The sequence below is a fragment of the Triticum aestivum genome, chromosome 6A (genome assembly GCF_018294505.1).
Source record: "Triticum aestivum cultivar Chinese Spring chromosome 6A, IWGSC CS RefSeq v2.1, whole genome shotgun sequence".
Classification (NCBI taxonomy): Eukaryota; Viridiplantae; Streptophyta; class Magnoliopsida; order Poales; family Poaceae; genus Triticum; species Triticum aestivum.
The window spans coordinates 416,706,525-416,724,640 of NC_057809.1; positions in this window are offsets into that span (position 1 = coordinate 416,706,525).

An 18,116-nucleotide genomic window follows, 5' to 3' on the forward strand; every position below is an offset into this window, starting at 1 on the left:
ATGTGTTCGGTATTGATGACGCGGTCCGAGCTTGATGCGGGGCAAGGTTCCATCCCCCAAGCTGGTCCCAAGGTGGCGGAGCGGAGAGCTCGACACGCCGAAGTGGTGACATAGCACGGTCAATGCAGACCAACAGAGTGACGCCGAAGTCCCCGGATCATTTTCCTGTGCACAAAAAATAGTGCAAACCGGAGATAATAGTAATAATGATAATTAAAAAAAATCTTTGCATAATAAATAATTTATGCAAAGTGAGTAATAAAAGAAATATGGCCTGGCGCCAAAGTCAATGTCGATGCAGGGCGTCGGCCTGATGCGGTGAAGGCGTGGCAAAGCCTAAATTCACAGGTCGGTCCGAGCTCCGGATGCGGCGTACGCCGGACTACGTACGGAAACTGACCGAACCACCATGCGACTGTTGTTAATGCGGCCACCATTTGGTAGACCTGTGTACATATGATGGACAAACCAGAGTAATAATTCCTTCGGAAAAATGAACCCAAACAAGCAAAAAATACTGGGATTGATAGCACCTAGTTTATTTGTTGTAGCAATCCGAAGGAAGGTGATTCCCAAAATTGGGACTCGCTCCGCACACCCATTGCCTGATGGGCGATAAAACGACGGCATGGCAATGCTGGTAAAGGTTGGCTCGCCGAGGCAAAGCCCTCGGCCCAGCTAACGTGACGGAGTTGATCGGCTAGTGACGCCGAAGTGTCCGGAGTAGGTTGATGAAGAGATGGCGAAGCCCCCGGTCCAGCCGAGATGTCGAAGCCTCGATGTCAGCTGATGAGTCGAAGTAGGTCGATGTGATGGACACCATCTTGAGGAAGTAATAGTGCGGCCCTGTCGATGCAGGTCGTGACGTGGTCGATGTCGGCTTGATGAAGCGACCGTGCGGCGATGCCGATATGCCCGCTCCGTGTAATTCGTGGGGCGGCGATGTTGGTGATGATTTATCCTTCGCGATGCCGGACTCTTGTTCGTCTTGCCGAGATGATGATCCGAAGAAGTTGAGCTCGGCTCAACAAAGTGACACCGTGTCTAGCGCAGGTCGGCAGCCTGGAGTAATATTGCTGGACTGGTTTGACACCAGCATGATGTTGAAGATTATGTTCAAAAGATCTTAAAGTTAGTGGGATGTGTTCGGGAACAAAACACAATTCCCCATACAAAACTTCCTTCAAAAGGGATGTCCGAAATCCCGTTCATAAAAAAGATGAACTTGGGTCAGATTCGTTTTTGCGCAGAAAACAGATCCGAAAAGCGATGCACTAATCGGAAGGTTCCGGGAGTTTGGACGGTCGGATCGAGCTGAAATTTTGATAGGTGGTAGAGATAGGAATTCCGCAGCCGATCAACGGTTGGATCTTCCAAAGGACGTCCGAGCTAGAAGCTGGACACCATGCCCTAAACTCATCCAAATTCCCGTCAAGATTTGACACGGCTCCGGTATATCATGGATTGCCAGAGATTCCTCCATCGGAACTCAACTAAATTTTCCACGGTTTTTGTAGACTCAATTCCGCACAATCCCACCAAAGCGATCGTCAAAGCGATACTCGATGAGGTGGTGGCGGCAGATATGAGTTCATTGTCCAGAATAACAGCACAGTCGCTTGAGGGCAATGTTGACGTTGAGCCCCCAAGCTCCATGGATGATTCTCCATGATCTTGATAGAGATCGGAGTTGATGTTTGATGAAGGCCCTCGTCCGAACATGGTGATCCGAACACGGGGCGCAGTTCTTGGTCGAACCAAGGTGACCAGTCGAGCTGGTGATGAAGATGCCAAAGTCGCAGTTGATCTGCAGGCGAGCCATCGATCCTTTTGTTGATCACACAGCGGAACTCTCAATAAAAGCACCAATGTCGGTGTCAAAACCGGCGGATCTCGGGTAGGGGGTCCCGAACTGTGCGTCTAGGCCGGATGGTAACAGGAGGCAAGGGACACGAAGTTTTACCCAGGTTCGGGCCCTCTCGATGGAGGTAAAACCCTACGTCATGCTTGAGTAATATTGATGATATGGGTATTACAAGAGTAGATCTACCACGAGATCAGAGAGGCTAAACCCTAGAAGCTAGCCTATGTATGATTGTTGATGTGTATGTTGTATATGTTCGATCGACTAGCCTGGCCCTGGTTTATATAATGCACCAGAGGCCTAGGTTAACAAGAGTCCTAGCCGAATACGCCGGTGGGGAGAAGTCCTTGTCTTGATCGCCAAGTCTTTGTGGAATCTTCCTTGTATGCGGCAGCTGTCCGAACTGGCCCATGAGTATACGGCCATGGGCGGCCTCGGCCCAATCTAATAGATCGGGAGACGACGTGGTGAGTACCCCCTAGTCCAGGACACCGTCAGCGACTTATGGCGTTGAGGATTCCCTTATCCGTGCAATTGTTGCAAAAGAACAAAATTGTGTCTTCCTCGTGACAGTCCTTGACCTTGTTCATTACAAGGAGGAATCTGGCCCAATAGTGATGTATTGTCTCTTGGGGCGCTTGCCTAATGTGGGAAAGATCGCTTGTATCTGGGTGGGTGGGTCGACTTAAGTCCATACCTTGACCCAATCTGAGATCCCGGGGCAGGGGAGTTTCCGATCTTAGGTGTTCGGGCTCCGGGATGTTGCCCCGCGGGTTCGGTATGCGGCCTGATTGTAGGTTCAGGGTTGGGGCGATGTCCTCCCGTGAGCGGGTATCTGGCTCGGAAAGCTCGGGAATCCGGACATAGTTCGTTGATACGTCTCCGTCGTATCTATAATTTTTGATTGTTCCATACCAATATTCTACAACTTTCATATACTTTTGGCAACTTTTTATACTATTTTTGGGACTAACATATTGATCCAGTGCCCAGTGCCAGTTCTTGTTTGTTGCATGTTTTTTGTTTCGCAGAATATCCATATCAAACGGAGTCCAAATGGGATAAAAACTGACAGAGATTTTTTGTGGAATATATATGATTTTTGGGAAGAAAAATCCACGCGAGACGGTGCCTGAGGTGGCCACGAGGCAGGGGGCGCGCCTGCCCCCCTGGGCACGCCCCTGACCCTCGTGGGCCACACGTAAGGCGGTTGATGCCCTTCTTTCGCCGCAAGAAAGCTAATATCCGGATAGAGATCGTGTTAAAATTTCAGCCCAATCGAAGTTACGGATGTCCGGAAATATAAGAAACGGTGAAAGGGAAGAATCTGGAAACGCGGAAACAGAGAGAGACAGAGAAACAGATCCAATCTCGGAGGGGCTCTCGCCCCTCCCATGCCATGGAGGTCAAGGACCAGAGGGGAAACCCTTCTCCCATCTAGGGAGGAGGTCAATGAAGAAGAAGACGAAGGGGCCCCCTCTCCCCTTCTCTTCCGGTGGCGCCGGAATGCTGTCGTGGCCATCATCATCATCACCGTGATCTACACCAACACCTCCGCCATCTTCACCAACATCTCCATCACCTTCCCCCCTCTACCTACAGCGGTCCACTCTCCCGCAACCCGCTATACCCTCTACTTGAACATGGTGCTTTATGCTTCATATTATTATCCAATGATGTGTTGCCATCCTATGATGTCTGAGTAGATTTTCGTTGTCCTATCGGTGGTTGATGAATTGCTATGATTGATTTAATTTGCTTGTGGTTATGTTGTTGTCCTTTGGTGCCCATCATATGAGCGCACGCGTGGATCACACCATAGGGTTAGTTGTATGTTGATAGGACTATGTATTGGAGGGCAAGAGTGACAGAAGCTTCAACCTAGCATAGAAATTGATGCATACAGGATTGAAGGGGGACCAATATATCTTAATGCTATGGTTGGGTTTTTCCTTAATGAACATTAGTAGTTGCGGATGCTTGCTAATAGTTCCAATCATAAGTGCATAGAATTCCAAGTCAGGGATGACATACTAGCAGTGGCCTTTCCCACATAATACTTGCTATCGGTCTAGTAAAGTAGTCAATTGCTTAAGGGGCAATTTCACAACTCCTACCACCACTTTTCCACACTCGCTAAATTTACTTTATTGCTTCTTTACTTACAACAGCCCCTAATTTTTATTTACTTGCTCTTTATTATCTTGCAAACCTATCCAACAACACCTACAAAGTACTTCTAGTTTCATACTTGTTCTAGGTAAAGCGAACGTCAAGCGTGCGTAGAGTTGTATCGGTGGTCGATAGAACTTGAGGGAAGATTTGTTCTACCTTTAGCTCCTCGTTGGGTTCGACACTCTTAGTTATCGAAAACTGTTGCGATCCCCTATACTTGTGGGTTATCATTCATCCTCGGGATAGAGGAAGAATCGCCGTGTTGCTCCTCCACCACCGCTATCTGATGGGTGACCGGGGAGAGTTAATCTCCCTTTGGTCGGGTTTAAACCCGATCCGATCGTAGTCCATAGCGACTCCCAGAGCGGCGATGTGATCCAAGAGCTCGTTCAAAGAGGAGAGCTCCATTGGATCCATCTACTCGGTGAATTTCGAGCCGATGTGGAGGCTATTTTCAATGACCCGAGAAGTCATCATCGGCGCAGCGGCCGAGCGGGCGGTCATGACGAAGCCGCCTAGTCGGAGAGTTTGGCCTACAGCCAGGGCTCCCCCAGAGGTGATGTTGTCCTTGACAACGAGACGAGCCATCCCCCCTTATGATGACGACACAGTGGAACTCTCAATGAAAGCACCAATGTCGGTGTCAAAACCGGCGGATCTCGGGTAGGGGGTCCCGAACTATGCGTCTTAAGGCGGATGGTAACAGGAAGCAGGGGACACGATGTTTACCCAGGTTCAGGCCCTCTTGATGGAGGTAACACCCTACGTCCTGCTTGATTGTTCTTGATGATATGAGTATTACAAGAGTTGATCTACCACGAGATCGTAGAGGCTAAACCCTAGAAGCTAGCCTATGCTATGATTGTATGTTGTCCTACGGACTAAACCCTCCGGTTTATATAGACACCGAAGGGGGCTAGGGTTACACATAGTCGGTTACAAGGGAGGAGATCTACATATCCGTATTGCCTAGCTTGCCTTCCACGCCAAGGAGAGTCCCATCTGGACACGGGACGAAATCTTCAATCTTGTATCTTCATAGTCCAACAGTCCGGCCAAAGGATATAGTCCAGCTGTCCGGAGACCCCCTAATCCAGGACTCCCTCAATGGAGGAGGTCGGCCGGCCCTAGTGGCGCCCAAGGAGAGGAGGAATCCTCCTCCTAGTAGGAGTAGGATTCATCCTTTCCTAGTCCTACTAGGAAGAGGGAAGGGGGAAGGAAAGAGAGGGAGAGGGAAAGAGGGGGCCACGCCCCCTCCCCTAGTCCTATTCGGACTCCCCTTGGGGAGTGCACCACCTCCTGGGCTGCTGCCCTCTCTCTCCCATAAGACCCACTAAGGCCCAATACTTCCCCGGGGGGTTCCGGGAACCCCTCCGACACTCCGGTTTTCTACGAAATCACCTGGAACACTTCCGGTGTCTGAATATAGCCATCCAATATATCGATCTTTATGTCTCGACCATTTTGAGACTCCTCGTCATATTCATGATCATATCCCAGACTTCGAACTACCTTCGGTACATCCAAACACATAAACTCATAACACTAATCATCACCGAATGTTAAGCGTGCGGACCCTGCGGGTTCGAGAACTATGTAGACATGACTGAGACTCATCTCCAATCAATAACCAATAACGGAACCTAGATGCCCATATTGGTTCCTACATATTCTACGAAGATCTTTATTGGTCAAACCGCATAACAACATACGTTGTTCCCTCTGTCATCGGTATGTTACTTCCTCGAGATTTGATCATCGGTATCTCAATACCTAGTTCAATCTAGTTACTGGCAAGTCTCTTTACTTGTTCTGTAATGCATCATCCCGCAACTAACTCATTAGTCACATTGCTTGCAAGGCTTATAGTGATGTGCATTCCTGAGAGGGCCCAGAGATACCTCTCCGACAATCGGAGTGATAAATCCTAATCTCGATCTATGCCAACTCAAAAAGTACCATCGGAGACACCTGTAGAGCACCTTTATGATCAACCAGTTACGTTGTGACGTTTGGTAGCACACAAAGTGTTCCTCCGGTATTCGGGAGTTGCATAATCTCATAGTCATAGGAACATGTATAAGTCATGAAGAAAGCAATAGCAATATACTAAACGATCAAATTCTAAGCTAACAGAATGGGTCAAGTCAATCACATCATTATCTAATGGTGTGATCCTGTTAATAAAATGACAAATCATGTCTATGGTTTGGAAACATAACAATCATTGATTCAACGAGCTAGTCAAGTAGAGGCAAACTAGTGACAATCTGTTTGTCTATGTATTCACACATGTACTAAGTTTCCGGTTAATACAATTCTAGCATGAATAATAAACATTTATCATGATATAAGGAAATATAAATAACAACTTTATTATTGCCTCTAGGGCATATTTCCTTTAGTCTCCCACTTGCACTAGAGTCAATAATCTAGATTACACAGTAATGATTCTAACACCCATGGAGTCTTGGTGCTGATCATGTTTTGCTCGTGAGAGGCTTAGTCAATGGGTCTACAACATTCAGATCCGTATGTATCTTGCAAATCTCTATGTCTCCCTCCTTGACTTGATCACAGATGGAATTGAAGCATCTCTTGATGTGCTTGGTTCTCTTGTGTAATCTGGATTCCTTTGCCAAGGCAATTGCACCAGTATTGTCACAAAAGATTTCCATTGGACCTGATGCACTAGGTATGACACCTAGATCGGATATGAACTCCTTCATCCAGACTCCTTCATTTGCTGCTTCTGAAGCAGCTATGTATTCCGCTTCACACGTAGATCCCACCACGACGCTCTGCTTGGAACCGCACCAACTGACAGCTCCACCATTTAATAAAAACACGTATCCGGTTTGTGACTTAGAGTCATCCGGATCAGTGTCAAAGCTTGAATTGACATAACCATTTACGACAAGCTCTTTGTCACCTCCATATACGAGAAACATATCCTTAGTCCTTTTTAGGTATTTCTGGATATTCTTGACCGATGTCCAGTGATCCACTCCTGGATTACTTTCGTACCTCCCCGCTAAACTGATAGCAAGGCACACATCAGGTCTGGTACATAGCATTACATACATGATAGAGCCTATGGTTGAAGCATAGGGAACACCTTTCATTTTCTCTCTATCTTCTGCATTGGTCAGGCATTGAGTCTGACTCAACTTCACATATTGTAACACAGGCAAGAACCCTTTCTTTGCTTGATCCATTTTGAACTTCTTTGAAACTTTATCAAGGTATGTGCTCTGTGAAAGTCCAGTTAAGCATCTTGATCTATCTCTATAGATCTTGATGATTAATATATAAGCAGCTTCATCGAGGTATTTCATTGAAAAACTTTTATTCAAGTATCCTTTTATGCTATCCAGAAATTCTATATCATTTCCAATCAACAATATGGCATCCACATATAATATTAGAAATGCTATAGAGCTCCCATTCACTTTCTTGTAAATACAGGCTTCTCCAAAAGTCTGTATAAAACCATATGCTTTTGATCACACTATCAAAACGATTATTCCAACTCTGAGATGCTTGCACCAGTCCATAAATGGATCGCTGGAGTTCGCACACTTTGTTAGCATCCTTTGGATTGATAAAACCTTCAGGTTACATCATATACAACTCTTTTTCCAGAAATCCATTCAGGAATGCAGTCTTTACATCCATTTGCCAAATTTCATAATCACAAAATGCAGCAATTGCAAACATGATTTGGACGGACTTAAGAATCGCTACAGGTGAGAAAGTCTCATCGTAGTCAACTCCTTGAACTTGTTGAAAACCTTTCGCAACAAGTCGAGCTTTGTAGACAGTAACATTACCATCAGCGTATGTCTTCTTCTTGAATATCCATTTATTCTCGATGGCTTGCCGACCATCGGGCAAGTCAACCAAAGTCCACACTTTGTTCTCATACATGGATCCCATCTCAAATTTCATGGCCTCAAGCCATTTTGCGGAATCTGGGCTCATCATCGCTTACTCATAGTTTGTAGGTTTGTCATGGTCAAGTAACATGACCTCCAGAACAGGATTACCGTACCACTCTAGTGTGGATCTTACTCTGGTTGACCTACGAGGTTCAGTAGTAACTTGATCTGAAGTTACATGATCATCATCATTAGCTTCCTCACTAATTGGTGTAGGAGTCACAGGAATAGATTTCTGTGATGAACTACTTTCCAATAAGGGAACAGGTACACTTACCTCATCAAGTTCTACTTTCCTCCTACTCACTTCTTTCGAGAGAAACACCTTCTCTAGAAAGGATCCATCCTTAGCAACGAATATCTTGCCTTTGGATCTGTGATAGAAAGTGTACCCAGCTGTCTCCTTTGGGTATCCTATGAAGACACATTTCTCCGATTTGGGTTCGAGCTTATCAGGTTGAAGTTTCTTTACATAAGCATCGCAACCCCAAACTTTAAGAAATGACAACTTTGGTTTCTCGCCAAACCATAGTTCATAAGGAGTCGTCTCAACAGATTTTGATGGTGCCTATTTAACGTGAATGCAGTTGTCTCTAAAGCATAACCCCAAAACGATAGCGGTAAATTAGTAAGAGACATCATAGATCGCACCATATCTAGTAAAGTACGATTACAACGTTCAGACACACCATTACGCTATGGTGTTCTGGGTGGTGTGAGTTGTGAAACTATTCCACATTGTTTCAAATGAAGACCAAACTCATAACTCAAATATTCTCCTCCACGATTAGATCGTAGAAACTTTATTTTCTTGTTACGATGATTTTCCACTTCACTCAGAAAATAATGATACCCGCCACGAGCCTCAACATTCATCGGACCACATACATCAATATGTATGATTTCCAACAAATCTGTTGCTCGCTCCATTGTTCCGGAGAATGGAGTTTTAGTCATCTTGCCCATTAGGCGTGGTTCGCAAGTACCAAGTGATTGATAATCAAGTGATTCTAAAAGTCCATCGGAATGGAGTTTCTTCATGCGCTTTACACCAATATGACCCAAATGGCAGTGCCACAAATAAGTTGCACTATCATTATCAACTTTGCATCTTTTGGCTTCAATATTATGAATATGTGTATCACTACTATCGAGATTTAATATAAACATACCACTCTTCAAGGGTGCATGACCATAAAAGATATTACTCATATAAATAGAACAACCATTATTCTCTGATTTAAATGAATAACCGTCTCGCATCAAACAAGATCCAGATATAATGTTCATGCTCAACGCTGGTACCAAATAACAATTATTCGGGTCTAAAACTAATCCTGAAGGTAGATGTAGAGGTAGCGTGCCGACTGCGATCACATTGACTTTGGAACAATTTCCCATGCGCATCATCACCTCGTCCTTAGCTAATCTTTGCTTAATCTATAATCCATGTTTCGAGTTGCAAATATTAGCAACAGAACCGGTATCAAATACCCAGGCACTACTGCGAGCATTAGTAAGGTACACATTGATAACATGTATATCACATATACCTTTGTTCACTTTGCCATCCTTCTTATCCGCCAAATACTTGGGGCAGTTCCGCTTCTAGTGACCAGTCCGTTTGAAGTAGAAGCACTCAGTCTCAGGCTTAGGTCCAGACTTGGGTTTCTTCACTTCAGCAGCAACTTGCTTGTCATTCTTCTTGAAGTTCCCCTTCTTCCCTTTACCCTTTTTCTTGAAACTGGTGGTCTTGTTGACCATCAACACTTGATGCTCCTTCTAGATTTCTACCTCCGCAGCCTTTAGCATTGCGAAGAGCTCGGGAACTGTCTTATCCATCCATTGCATGTTATAGTTCATCACGAAGCTTTTGTAGCTTGGTGGCAGTGATTGAAGAATTCTGTCAATGACACTATCATCCGTAATATTAACTCCCAATTGAATCAAGTGATTGTTATACCCAGACATTTTGATTCTATGTTCACTAACAGAACTATTCTCCTCCATCTTGCAGCTATAGAACTTATTGGAGACTTCATATCTCTCAATCCGGGCACTTGCTTGAAATATTGACTTCAACTCCTTGAACATCTCATATGCTCCATGACGTTCAAAACATCGTTGAAGTCCCGGTTCTAAGCCGTAAAGCATGGCACACTGAACTATCGAGTAGTCATCAGCTTTGCTCTGTCAGACGTTCATAACATCTGGTGTTGCTCCTGCAGTAGGTTTGGCACCTAGCGGTGCTTCCAGGATGTAATTCTTCTGTGCAGCAATGAGGATAATCCTCAAGTTACGGACCCAGTCCGTGTAGTTGCTACCATCATCTTTCAACTTAGCTTTGTCTAGGAACACATTAAAATTCAACAGAACAACAACACTGGCCATCTATCTACAACAACATGGATATGCAAAATACTATCAGGTACTAAGTTCATGATAAATTAAAGTTCAATTAATAAAATTACTTAAGAACTCCCACTTAGATAGACATCCCTCTAATCATCTAAGTGATCACGTGATCCATATCAACTAAACCATGTCCGATCATCACGTGAGATGGAGTAGTTTTCAATGGTGAATATCACTATGTTGATCGTATCTACTATATGATTCACGGTCGACCTTTCGGTCTCAGTGTTCCGAGGCCATATCTGCATATGCTAGGCTTGTCAAGTTTAATCCGAGTATTCCGCATGTGCAAAACTGGCTTGCACCCGTTGTATGTGAACGTAGAGCTTATCACACGCGATCATCACGGGGTGTCTCGGCATGACGAACTTTCGCAACGGTGCATACTCAGGGAGAACACTTGTACCTTGAAATTTAGTGAGAGATCATCTTATAATGCTACCGTCGATCTAAGAAAAATAAGATGCATAAAGGATAAACATCACATGCAATCAATATAAGTGATATGATATGGCCATCATCATCTTGTGCCTTTGATCTCCATCTCCAAAGCACCGTCATGATCACCATCATCATCGGCGCGACACCTTGATCTCCATCGTAGAATCATTGTCGTCTCGCCAACTATTGCTTCTACGACTATTGTTGCCGCTTAGTGATAAAGTAAAGCAATTACATGGTGATTGCATTTCATACAATAAAGCGACAACCATATGGCTCCTGCCAGTTGCCGATAACTCTGTTACAAAACATGATCATCTCATACAATAAAATTTAGCATCATGTCTTGACCATATCACATCACAACGTGCCCTATAAAAAACAAGTTAGACGTCCTCTACTTTGTTGTTGCAAATTTTACGTGGCTGCTACGGGCAGAGCAAGAACCGTTCTTACCTACGCATCAAAAAACCACAACACGGTATAGTGATTGCTTTTTGATCTTCAGAAAGAAACTTGTTCATTGAATCTGATTCAACTAAAGTTGGAGAAACTGACACCCACCAGCCACCTGTGTGCGAAGCACATCAGTAGAACCAGTCTCGCATAAGCATATGCGTAATGTCGGTCTGGGCCGCTTCATCTAACAATACCACCAAATCAAGAATCAACTAGTGACTGCAAGCAATATGTATATACCCACGCCCACAACTCCTTTGTGTTCTACTCGTGCATATAACATCTATGCATAAACCTGGCTCGGATGCCACTGTCGGGAAACGTAGTTATTTCAAAAAAATCCTACGCACACACAAGATCATGGTGATGCATATCAATGAGAGGGGGGAGTGTTGTCCACGTACCCTCATAGATCGTAAGTGGAAGCGTTATGACAACGCGGTTGATGTAGTCGTACGTCTTCACGATCGACCGATCCTAGTACCGAACGTACGCACCTCCATGATCTGCACACATTCGCCTCGGTGACGTCCCATGAACTCACGATCCAGTAGAGCTTCAAGGGAGAGCTTCATCAGCACGACGGCGTGATGACGGTGATGATGAAGTTACTGACGCAGAGCTTCGCGTAAACACTGCAACGATATGACCAAGGTAGAATATGGTGGAGGGGGCACCGCACACGGCTTGGGACAATCAAATTGTGTGTTCTAGGGTGCCCCTGCCCCCGTATATAAAGGAGCAAGGGGGGAGGCCGGCCGGCCCTAGTGGCGCCCAAGGAGAGGAGGAATCCTCCTCCTAGTAGGAGTAGGATCCATCCTTTCCTAGTCCTACTAGGAAGAGGGAAGGGGGAAGGAAAGAGAGGGAGAGGGAGAGGGAAAGAGGGTCTGTGCCCCCCCTCCCCTAGTCCTATTTGGACCCCCTTGGGGGGCGTGCCACCTCTTGGGCTGCTGCCCTCTCTCTCCCCTAAGGCCCACTAAGGCCCAATACTTCCCCGGGGGGTTCCGGTAACCCCTTCGGCACTCTAGTTTTCTCCAAAATCACCCGGAACACTTCTGGTATCAGAATATACTCGTCCAATATATCGATATTTATGTCTCGACCATTTCGAGACACCTCGTCATGTCCATGATCATATCTGGGACTCCGAACTACCTTTGGTACATCAAAACACATAAACTCATAATACTGATCGTCACCGAACATTAAGCGTGCGGACTCTACGGGTTCGAGAACTATGTAGACATGACCGAGATTCATCTCCGGTCAATAACCAATAGCGGAACCTAGATGCTCATATTGGTTCCTACATATTCTACAAAGATCTTTATCGATCAAACCGCATAACAACATACGTTGTTCCCTTTGTCATCGGTATGTTACTTGCCCGAGATTCGATCGTCGGGGTCTCAATACCTAGTTCAATCTCATTACCGGCAAGTCTCATTACTTGTTTTGTAATGCATCATCCCGCAACTAACTCATTAGTCATATTGCTTGCAAGGCTTATAGTGATGTGCATTACCGAGAGGGCCCAGAGATACCTCCCCGACAATCGGAGTGACAACTCAACAAGTACCATCGGAGTCACCTGTAGAGCACCTTTATGATCACCCAGTTACGTTGTGACGTTTGGTAGCACATAAAGTGTTCCTCCGGTATTTGGGAGTTGCATAATATCATAGTCATAGGAACATGTATAAGTCATGAAGAAAGCAATAGCAATATACTAAACGATCAAATGCTAAGCTAATGGAATGGGTCAAGTCAATCACATCATTCTCTAATGGTGTGGTCCCGTTAATCAAATGACAACTCATGTCTATGGTTAGGAAAGATAACCATCATTGAGTCAACGAGCTAGTCAAGTAGATGCAAACTAGTGACAATCTGTTTGTCTATGTATTCACACATGTACTAAGTTTCCGGTTAATACAATTGTAGCATGAATAATAAACATTTATCATGATATAAGGAAATATAAATAACAACTTTATTATTGCCTCTAGGGCATATTTCCTTCAGAAGGCTCGTGTCGAGAAATCCCGCGTCATGGACAGAATGAAGAAGATGGCGGAGGAGACGCGCAAGGAGATGGAGGTAGTGGAGGCGATGAAGAAGCAGTTACGACTCCGTGGCCAGCAACCCGTCATGTAGTAGAGAGCAGCGCCCCAGACATGTGTGTGCGTCTTCCTTCTTTTTTTGTGGTGATAATCTTCCTTCTTCTTTTGCACCTGTGTTTCTTCTTTTGCTTCGGGTGTTTCTCCGCACATGTCACGTTCTCTACGAGGCATGAATAGAACAATGCTAACAATGAGATGACTAGAAAAATATATCATTTTTATCGGCATATGGTACTGTGCTGCCGTGTTTCGTGCTCCTCCGTCGTACTGAAGTGGAAAACTTTAGTATACCGCACGGTTCTTTGCTCCTCCTCAGGTCGTCGGCACATTTATACAAGCAGTCAAATCACAAGGCCCCGCCTTCCAGAAGTAATGAGTCGTCAAATCACAAAGGCCCTCACCTCTCTTGAAACCGACCAAGCTAGACTGCCGCTCCCTCTAGCCTTTTAAAAAATGTATACTTTTGTACAGTAGTAGTATCAACGGATTGCGCCATGGAGCAAAACTAACAAGATTAAATTAAAGAAAAAATGTGGTACATATAGAGAGCGATTATCACCAAATTATGCATATTGTACCATTAAAAAAGCTAGTACGTGCTTAAATCGGGTGCTAAATTCTATTAAAGAAATTAGCATACCTATTTAATTCTTGGGTTCTTATTATTTATGCCAGTAGTTGTGTATCCCTACTCAATTTTGCCATCAGAAGTTACAACTACTCAAAATTGCCATTGATCCGTGAGATGACTGCTCAAAAATGCAATTAGATATCTCAAAAATGCCATCGTTAAGTTAGATGTTTGCTCAACAATGCCATTAGACATTGTTATTTTCACTTCAAACCCGTTGACCATGTTATATGACAAAAATAAGCCGATTCTCACAATGATAAATGTGGCCCCACTTGTTAGGAATAACCAAGCGAATAATTTTATAGGAAAATAAGAACACTGTTGGGATCAAGTAGGCCCCACACTTTATTTTACTGTAGTGAGATACAGGGAGAGATGGCATGTTAGTCCATCGGTATTTATGTCATTATAACATGGAAAAAGAGATTTGAGTCACAATAATGGTGTCCGACACAAGACACCCCTCAAATAAAACTAAGCACCCTGAAATTCTTTGACAAAACTAAGCACCCTGAAATTCTTTGACAACTAAACTGATGGCTATATGATGTTGGCCATATATATTGTATAGATATAATGTGAAGAATCGAGTGGTAGTACTATACCAACTAAAAGATGAACTATAAGAAATACTAGTATGTATGTACTGAAGAGTTAAAGTAACGAGAAGAAACATAACATAGTTCTGCTGGGGGCTCAGCACAACACACTCCTCAAATTAAAACTAAGCACACCTGAAATTAAACTAAGCAACTAAACCGGTAGACACTGCATTAGAACCACCATGAGCAACGACACTTCCACTTTACTCGGATTCCTCATCCACGTCCTCGACTTCGTACTTGTCCCTCTTCCTCTTGGCCGATACTTCTTTGCTTGAACCGCACACTTGGCTCTTGCTCTTCATCCAACCCTTGTAGATATTGAAAGAATGGTAGCCATTCATTGCACCATAGTGGATGTGGTCTATATCTAGTACATTCGACTGTCATGCATGATGAAACGTGTGCGGAGGTTTCTTCAGTTGATCGTATGGAGGATGAACCATGGCTCCTGCCAGGGTCAGCATTTAAGGTTGATCGGGGGAGGGCGCCAGCCAATTCTTCTGGAGGTCCAAGGGGTTGCCTACAACGAGGCCTATCCGATCCAGGACTCTTCTGTCGTCCGTAAAGTCTATAGTAACGAATTTGACTCGGCCGCCCTTGAGGAAGTTCTTAAATTTTCCTCGCACCCAACGTCGGCAAGGCATATGTGGTAGACTAAGCATAAGTCATGCACACAAACCTGGATCACGGCGGGCTTCATCTTCTCTTCCTCCTTTAGATTCTTCTCTTTGTCCAGGGTTGTGGTGTACTCAACATCTACCCCATCGACCCACTCATCATTTGAGTTTTCGAGCATGCGTCTGAAGCGAGCAAGGCATCCTTTCACCGTCATGGAAGAACGGTGTAGATGATGTCGAACTCATCACCGGTGATGGTTCTAACCTTGTACTCACCGTCGATCATGGAGATTTGGGACGCCATGGATTTGGGAGGAGAGTTAGGATTAGTGGAACTATCGTAATGTGAAAGGACGGGACGACTAGGAGCGAACTGTCGTAATGTTAAAGGACGTCCGGGGATGAGTAGGAGCGAACTACCATCGGTTTTTCGATTGTAAAAAAGCTGAGTGGGGCGTGCGAATGGCTGGGTAGTGGCTTGCCTGGTGGATAAATGGATTCATGCACAGTACTATGGGGGCCAATTAGATGCCATGTCTACTCGATGCCCAATTAAATGGCTTTCGATGTCATGTCAAGCGTTAGGAAAATTACATGTGATACGAAGCTTCCCATTCTCCCATGGTACGGGCTTCCGAGATCCCTTGGATCTAAGATCGAACAGTTGCATGGCATGATTCTAGACTTATGGGTGAATATGCTATCCTAGAGGGTTATTCTACAAATTTTCAGCAACTTAGCATGCGACCGTTCGATCTCAGATCCAAGGGCTGCCAGCAGCCCGTATCATGGTCGCGCCTACCACGACCGTCGCCTCGCTCGCGTGATCGCGCCCTTGGAGATTTAACACGGTGCATTAGGCTATCTGAGGTTGGCATGTCATACATAGTCATCACTTAGTCACTCATACAACAAGGTTAGCTATAAGGTTGGCTATAAGAGTATTTTTTTACTTCTCTCTATCTCTTTCTTCATAGTATTTATTGCATTTGCCAAGGAGTGACCTCTTCCAATGAAATGGTGCTTAGATGAGGTGCTAAGGGCATTAAATGGCTTAGCAACTCAAGTCCCCAATGCATAGGTGCTTAGTTTTTTGCTGCTAAGTTTGCTTCATTTAATTAGCTATAGACTCAAAATTGTCTTTTCACCTAGGTACACGCGCTTAGCACTATTTCTTCTTGGGGTCCAAGGTAGTCAGAATCCCGACTCGACTCCTAGAATCCTACGACTTCACGGCCCTACGGAACCATGTCGATCCAAGTCCCGTTATGAATCCGAATCAGGTAAAATCCATGTTGAGTCGCGATCCAAATCATAGAATCATGTACAAGACTGTAGAGTCCCGACTATGCTATGGACTATGTCCGATTCTACTCATTTATCTAAGCCGTTTGTTTAGTCGTAGCAGAATAGTATGCCATCATCCAAACCATTTTCACATGCCTCATGGCCCTTTATTCCCCTCCGAAGCCTAGATGCTCAGCCACCGACACCTTTGATCTGGCTCTTAAAACCTAGATCAAAATTGCGGATCAGACTTGTCGACAAATGGAATTGGCATGGGAAGGAGGATGCGACAAGATTGACCGGAGAAGGAGAGCAAGACCCTTCAAGGTTCAGCACTACAGGGTGGATATACAAGTGATCGGCTTTCACGTATTCTAGAAAACCCGTAAGTAAATTTCGTGCGTCGAAGATTTCAATGTTCTATGTATTTGCCTGTGATATATGTTCCATACATCCAAGCTAATAGTAGGTTAGCCATAAAAAGAAGTGTAATAGAACTAGCATTGATGTGTACGCCTTTGCTCTATATATAGTTCCAAAACTCTATTGAACCCATAAAACTTCTTCTATGGATACAGAATATCTTATTTGAGTAGATCTAGTAGAATCCTTGATTCCACGACTCGATACTACAACTCGATTCTGTCTAAGGAAAATCGATTCAACTCCGAATCCTGACTCTGACTACCTTGTTGGGGTCACCAAACTAGTCTCTCTCTGCTTAATTTACTTGCCATGTCAGACTTTATGCCTACGTGGCAGTCTTAGCACGTGTACGAGCAAGTACAATAGTGGGCTATAAGCCCACTTACATGGAATTTTTGCATATGTGGAGGAAAGAGGCAAGGAAAAAGTGAAAGCCTCTACATGGTGGAGCATTGGGAGAGGCACCTGTATACCATGGAGGTGGTCAGGAATTGGGAGACTCACACCGGTCATTGCGCCGCAGTTAAAATGATAATGGCAAGACAAATCACGGGGCCCCACCTATCCAGTAGTAACTTGTTGTCAAATCACACAGCCCTACGTTTGCAGCAGCCTACTCCCTCATCTTCTCGCGTCTCTGTCGAACCGACTAGGCGGAACTGCCCCGCCTACCACGTGGGAAAAGCCCCACCCTTGACTTTTAAATAGTACAGTATACTAAGTTTGTATCCATTGATGGCGCCATGGAGCAAAGCCTCAAGAAAACGGCGGTACACATGTACGAAGTATACAGCACACCCTTCGCGTTCGCGCGGCACCCCAGAACGTCGGTTGGTCTGGCACACCGCTCTTCGAATGGAACGCGCATCATATTGTGTTTGCACACACATGTGGGACCGCAATTGAGAACCGACCATAGGCACACTCCCCGGCCCCGCAAGTCGGGTGAGTTAATAGAAGAAAGAGACGAGTGATAGTAGTACTAGAGAAGTGTTATACAGATGTTGGTGCCTGGACGATCCCTGCATGACATGCAAGACCAGTTCGTCCATGCATGTGACCAGACTCCACCAGACACGCCTGGATTGGCTATCGTCTACATATCGTGAAGGCTGTATTGTACATGGTT